Source organism: Phoenix dactylifera, chromosome 14, assembly GCF_009389715.1.
Source record: "Phoenix dactylifera cultivar Barhee BC4 chromosome 14, palm_55x_up_171113_PBpolish2nd_filt_p, whole genome shotgun sequence".
NCBI classification, from domain to species: Eukaryota; Viridiplantae; Streptophyta; class Magnoliopsida; order Arecales; family Arecaceae; genus Phoenix; species Phoenix dactylifera.
Genome location: NC_052405.1, coordinates 23,883,628 through 23,890,346, shown reverse-complemented (window position 1 = coordinate 23,890,346; position 6,719 = coordinate 23,883,628).

Sequence of the window (6,719 nt, the reverse complement as noted above, 5' to 3'; positions counted from 1 at the left end):
TAGGATTACATCCAACTTAGTTTTTGAGATATACTATCAAACGAGAATTAAGATCATAATTTCTCTAGGTATAAATTTGCCCAAGAGTTTGTACACCTTGAGGTTTAAGTTTCCTTCTCTTCTTTAAATAAAATAAACTTGTTTTTGCTCATTTCAATTGTTTAAAAGAAGAGTTTAAAAACAAGACAAATATCCCCTTTGGTTTTTTAAATAAACGTAGGTCTCATTCATATTCCTCTTGGTGACTGCAGCAATATTTACATCAAGGTTTTTAAGGAATTGTGATATCCATGTCCCAATATTGAAGAACAAGTCGATTTGTTAGGAATTATTTGTATTAGATCTTAGAAAATGCATATCATTGTCACAATAATCAATTGGTCAATAGGTATACTTCATCTTATGGTAAGATAATATCATAAAATATATGGAGTTTATGCTACAATTATCATTTTTTGTTAACATTTAATCTTTGGGAACTAAATAAGGGGTGGGATAAGAGAATATTCTACTTTATCCTTCGTATAAGTGGCGATGTTATCTTGAATAGGGTGGGATATTTCATCCTTGGTAATTCGATCAAATTGAGGATTGACAATTGCCTATGTTTCCGAGAATTCCACTAATCTAATATATTTTAGTATATATATATATATATATACTAAAATAGAGGCTCTACTTGTGCAAAACTCTCCATTCACCATATGGATGGCCATACTGATGATGTTATTAATAGAGCTCTTTATTGAGTAGTGCTCTTATTTAATATAGTTCTTTATCTAATTTTGTTAATAAAAATATTAAATAGTATTTAAAGAACTTTTCATTACTATTGCTAAATTAATATAGAAATTAATAACATTATTAATTACCATATTTGCTTATATATGCTGATATGAATGAAAAATACTTTTTCGTTGATACTATACCTTGCCTATATCCCACATAGGTCATTAGATTACACTAATATTTTTATTAATTTTTATTGCATGTTTATGATCATGATCTTACTTAAAAGTGAGAAAGTACAACCACTATGACCCTTCTATATTGCATTTAAATATCTCTTAAATATAATAATTTTTTATTTGTTATTATACATCATGATCATATTATTTTTATAATCACATATTATTTTACTATATTGATACATATATATATATATATACTATTCGAATTTTGTATGGTTAAAGTATATCATAACATTAATATCAAAAGTTTATTATAAATAACATAAAAAAGATCAAAGCTTAATGCACAACAATATTAATAATATTAGTATAAACTTTATTGGTAAAGAATACTTAGTAATATGAAAGAAATTATCTAAAAGTAATACCGAATGTAATGTGTATATACTAGTACATATCTAAAATGGAGACTCAACTTATGCAGACTCTCCATTCACCATATGGGTGCCAATATTAATGGCATCGATATCAATGTGCTTGATTATCATTAAAGTTCATTGCTTATGCAAAAAATATTAATGATGTTGATATTAATATGCTCAGTTATAATTAAAGTTTATTGCTTAATAAGCAACAAAATTTTTTCTATTGAACCCTTTATATTGTTATATTATTTTGCAAAAATAGTTTGAAAAAAGAAAAAAAATTATTTTCCATACACGATGTGGGGCCAATGTTAATGACATTGATATTAATGATAGAAATTTCTGAGTAGAGGCTCAGCTTATTCCATTTGCCATGTGGATGTTGATATGAGACTGTGTGTAATGTAGGCTCAATTTGTATAGAGCTTTCTATTAGCCACATGGATACCAAAATTAATGGTGCCAATATTAATGTGTTCAGCCATCATTAAAGTTCATTGCTTAATATACAATTGATATTAGAAAAAATTATAGCAACACTTCTTTTGACGAGAAATACTATCCACCCAAATTTTTTAAATTTTCAATTAGATCCCAAAGTGCTTGATATGTATGGATCGAGGAGAAAGTGCTTGATATGGTGCCTAGTTACTTCTTTGGTGGTCACAGAGGATGTGTAGGCACTTCATCCCATAAGCATTTGTAGATGAAGCAATTAGGGGATGGGCTAAGTGTATCTTTTGAAACTTCAAGGGTCCAAATGTTACTATATATTATAAATTTATAGGTCTATTTGTAATATTTTAAAAATACGATGAATGAAGATGTTTGCTTTTTGGTACTAGCCATCTCTTTATCTCTCAGGTCTATAGACTAGAATGACATGTTATAACTTTTTTAATATCATGAAATCATATTTTTGAAAGTGAATCCTAGGTTCTTCGGTGTTAAGCATGCTAAAATTTATTTTTTTTCTAAAAACCATGGCTGAACCTGATCGGGTTGCCTACGTACCCCTTCATAAGGAGGATCAAGTCATACGTAGTTCTTTTTAAGTTTTAAAACGCAGCGAAAAAACCGAATCAAATAATTTAATTCATGTATGCTTACAAGATCAAATCTAGAAATCAGCACCTTAAGAACAAATAGGATTATGCCGGAATCGTTGAAACAATTATGCTAAAACTTTCATGCATGATTAACTATCAGATCTGAAACTTAAGAACTCGATTCTGATTAATCTCCGAATATCCATCGAATGGATTCTGGAGATAACTCCGTGAGGAGCCCCAAATGAGGGTAAAACCTCGGAAATCAGACCTAGACCCTGACTCCAAAATAAAATATTGATGTGGGATTAATACCTTTTATGATGGAAGAAACTTATAGATCTAATCCTTGACTTCGCAGCCACACACACGAATGGCCTCTATGAGAAGTACACGCGAAGCCCTAGGTAGATCGTCTTCCGCGGGAGTGCTAGCTCGCGTAGGAACGTTACAATGGCTGAAGCTTTCTCCTTCTAAACACTCAACCTTTGATTGTTCTTTAAGGAGATGGAGGATGGACATGAGGAAGAAGGAGAAGAAGGGATGGAGGCCCTCAGAGAATTTTTTCAAAATTTTTTTGAAACCTCTAAATATGGTATATCTTGAACCCAAGGCATGGGGGTCTTTTATAGCCAAAAGACCACCCTACGCTTCACACCTAATTTAGCCAACTAATTTGGCTGATAAAATTTCCAAAAAATTCTGGTGGTTCGGCAGCTAAGATGAGATAAATATATCCAAATTTCATGCATTTTGAATCACTAAAAGATTGAAATTCATGCATCCAAAGTTCAGCCGCAGACCACCCTATTTCATACACCATGCAATCCCTACAAATTAGGAAATTCATCTAAATCTTTCTAGAAAGATTTAAGGCGCTATTTTTATAGAAAATATAGCCCCACGCCTCTTCTCTTCCCACGCCAATTTTTGGCCAAAAATAAATAGGATAGGCTTAGAAAATATTAGGAATAAATTAAGGTGTCATTCTTCTCCAAGAAGATAAGGATGGGTTCCTAAAATTTAGGGATTCTTCTCCTTATCCAATTCTGATTATTTGGACTCATAATCCTCATCAAATAAGGTCTTCTAATTGATTTGGATCAAGCCCAATCCAATTGGGTCAAGTCCCATCAATTGCGTCAAGCTCAATCTACTTGGGTTGAACCCAATCCAATTAGGTCAAACCCTGATGCAGCCCAAATTGAATCCTATTCAATTTGGCTCAACCTAAGCCCAATTACTCAATCAAATTGAGTTCATTAGCAATCTAATTGCTAATTAGTCCTCCAATAATTCAATAATTATTTTAATGCAACTTTTGCTTTGAATAATTTGTAAATCAAATTGACCAAATTACTCCTGAATGATTCTTAATCATCAATCAGCCATTTGATCAACCTAGAAACTTCTATGCGTGTCACCTCATATGTTCGAACCTAAGTCGATAGTATAGGAACATCTTCCTATACTAATCGATGTGACCATCTAGCAATAGTACCCGACGTCCGAATAGGCCGAATATATGCGAAGCAAATATTCTAGAACCTTGGACTATGGTTACTGTATAATTCAATCCCTTTGACTCCTAATGCCAGGATGTCTTAGAGCTCACTGTCAACCCTATAATTAGTTCATCCATTATATGATTAACTTTAGATATTCCGTGACTCCTCACTGGGATTACCCTGGCCAAGATTTTGCTAAATTAATCACAAGACATTATCTCCTGTTTCCAGGAGGGGTCAATTCCATCTCGACTCACAACTGACTATGCAAGTACTTGACTGCACCCAGTGACCTTCCGTTACTGAATTAAAAATTCAGGTAGTCCGGTACCAAAGTACAGTGAGTTGCTTGTTAGTCACAGGTTGCGATCTCAGGTCAGAGGGCCAAACTTATACCCATATCCACTCGAAACATCTCTTGACAGTAGAGCGTTCTGGAATTGGTCACGTTCGGTGAAATGTACTCCTACACTTCACCTGTGTGGCATACCAGTGTCTCCACACTCCTTGGTTAAGAGGACAACCAACGTATATGTCACACAACAACCTAATCTCGATAATGTTGTCGTCCTAGTAACAACATATCATTTGGTCGCGAACAAGTTTAAGGACTCAAAGATAAATCCTCCTTTATTATAACATAGGTCCTAAGGACTTCATCATATAAGAGTTCATTTGAAGATGAAATGATGAATAATGCCAAATAACACTTTATTAATTTGTCAATTCATTTACAAAATTCAATCTTCAATATGCTGACGATTGACATTTAGGATACAATTTCCAACAACTCCCACTTAGCCTAATGCCAATCGGCACAGTATCTAATACCCATCTTCGACTTGTGTTCGTCGAACTCTTTGATGCCGAAAACTTTGGTAAATGGGTCAGTCATATTTTCTTTTGTATCAATTTTCTGTAGAATCTGCCACTGTGTGCTACTTGAAACTCTTCCAGCAGATAGCACCATGTTTAAGAGTAAAGATATAACCTGACACGCTCTTGCTATCATCTCGATCTGACTGAAAACTTGAATCGGTATATCCCTCAAGTTTTAAGTCAGAATCACCGTAGACAAGCCACTGATCTTTAGTATTTCTCAAATACTTAAGGATGGTTTTTACAACCTTCCAGCAGTTGCTATCTAGATCAGACTGGTGTCTGCTTACTACTCCTAGTGAGTATGCCACGTCTGGTCTAGTACATATCATGACATACATTATAGATCTCACTGCCGAAGCATATAGAATCCTATCCATACTCTCTCTTTCTTGAGGGGTTGTCGGACAATCCCTTTTAGAGAGGTTAATTCCATAGCCCATTGAAAGATAGCCTTTCTTGGAATTAATCATACTGAACCTTTTCAGTATAGTATCAATGTATGTGGATTGGGATAATCCAAACAATCTTCTAGATCTATCTCTATATATCTTCATCCTTAGGATTGTGGAGTGATTGATTATAACCCTATTTGATTTTGATGAGCTCAAAGCATTTGAGTATATCTTATGTTTACTAATGAATTCAATCTAGTGTTTCAGTGAAAATCTTGTAAATTTGTGGTTAAGTGTCTCTAGATTTGGTTCAAGACATTTTGGATAAGTTAAGAAGTCAACTTGAACCAAAGTCTGAGACTCGAGTCGACTCCGGGATATTACGAGTCGACTCCAAGCGTATCAGAAGCATTGGCACAGGCGCGAGTCGACTCCGGAACATTACGAGTCGACTCCGACTGAGAACAGACAGACGAACAGAAAGACCCAACTCAACCTGTCAGCGAGTTGACTCCTGAAGAGCGTGAGTCGACTCCGATGCTTGCCGAGTCGACTCCAGAGTAGTATGAGACGACTCCAGGGAGTTACAGACAGAAAGACAGAGAAGTCATTTTGGACCCTGAGAGCCGAGTCGACTCCCGCAAAGCTCGAGTCGACTCCGAGACAGCGCGACCCCAAAAAGACAGAAGACAGTATTGTTGTCTCTGAGACGCGAGTCGACTCCAAGACACTTCGAGTCGACTCCAAGGCAGCGCTACTCCAAAAAGACAGAAGATTGTTTTTCGGATACTAAGAGCCGAGTCGACTCCGAAACAGTCCGAGTCGACTCCAAGACTGCACGAGCCAAAAGACAGAAGATCGGGAGTTTGGGCTCTGAGCGGCGAGTCGACTCCCAGAATTTCTGAGTCGACTCGAGTGAGTGAAGTTGAAGAATATCTCTATGAATTCCTTGGAATGAGCCGACTCCAAAAGTGCAAGGTCAGCTCCAGATTTTGGCGAGTCGACTCTGGGTTAAGTCGAGTCGACTCCCAGTTGAGAAGACCACTTTAATTCAAATCCGGAACAGTTGCCGAGCCGACTCCAGAAAAGCATGAGTCGACTACTGCTACAGCCGAGTCGACTCCAGATCGCGCGAGTCGACTCCGATCCCAACGGACACATTGTCAGGATGTGCAGAATGTGTAGAACGGCTAGTAAAGTGTGTCTAACGGCTAGTTTCCGATGGGAATGGCTTAAATAGCCATAGAGAACTGTAGCAAGGTAGAGAAGTAACATTCCTTTCAAAGAAAACACAATAACTTCATCTGTCAAAGGGATTTCAACGGAAAAGAAGGAAGAGAGCCATTAACTCCATTCAACCAACTCTTCCCAGCATTAAAGAAGTCTCCTTCTGCCTTCAAGTCTTCAAGACGTTCAAGATGAGACCCAAAGTTCGAGAAGCCCTCCTCTACATCGTCATAAAATAGTTTGAGGGCTCTTAACTTCTCTATTGTTTATATTTCTGAATATCTGCTTTCTTAGAAGCTGTATTTTTCTCTTTGTTCCTTCTTTT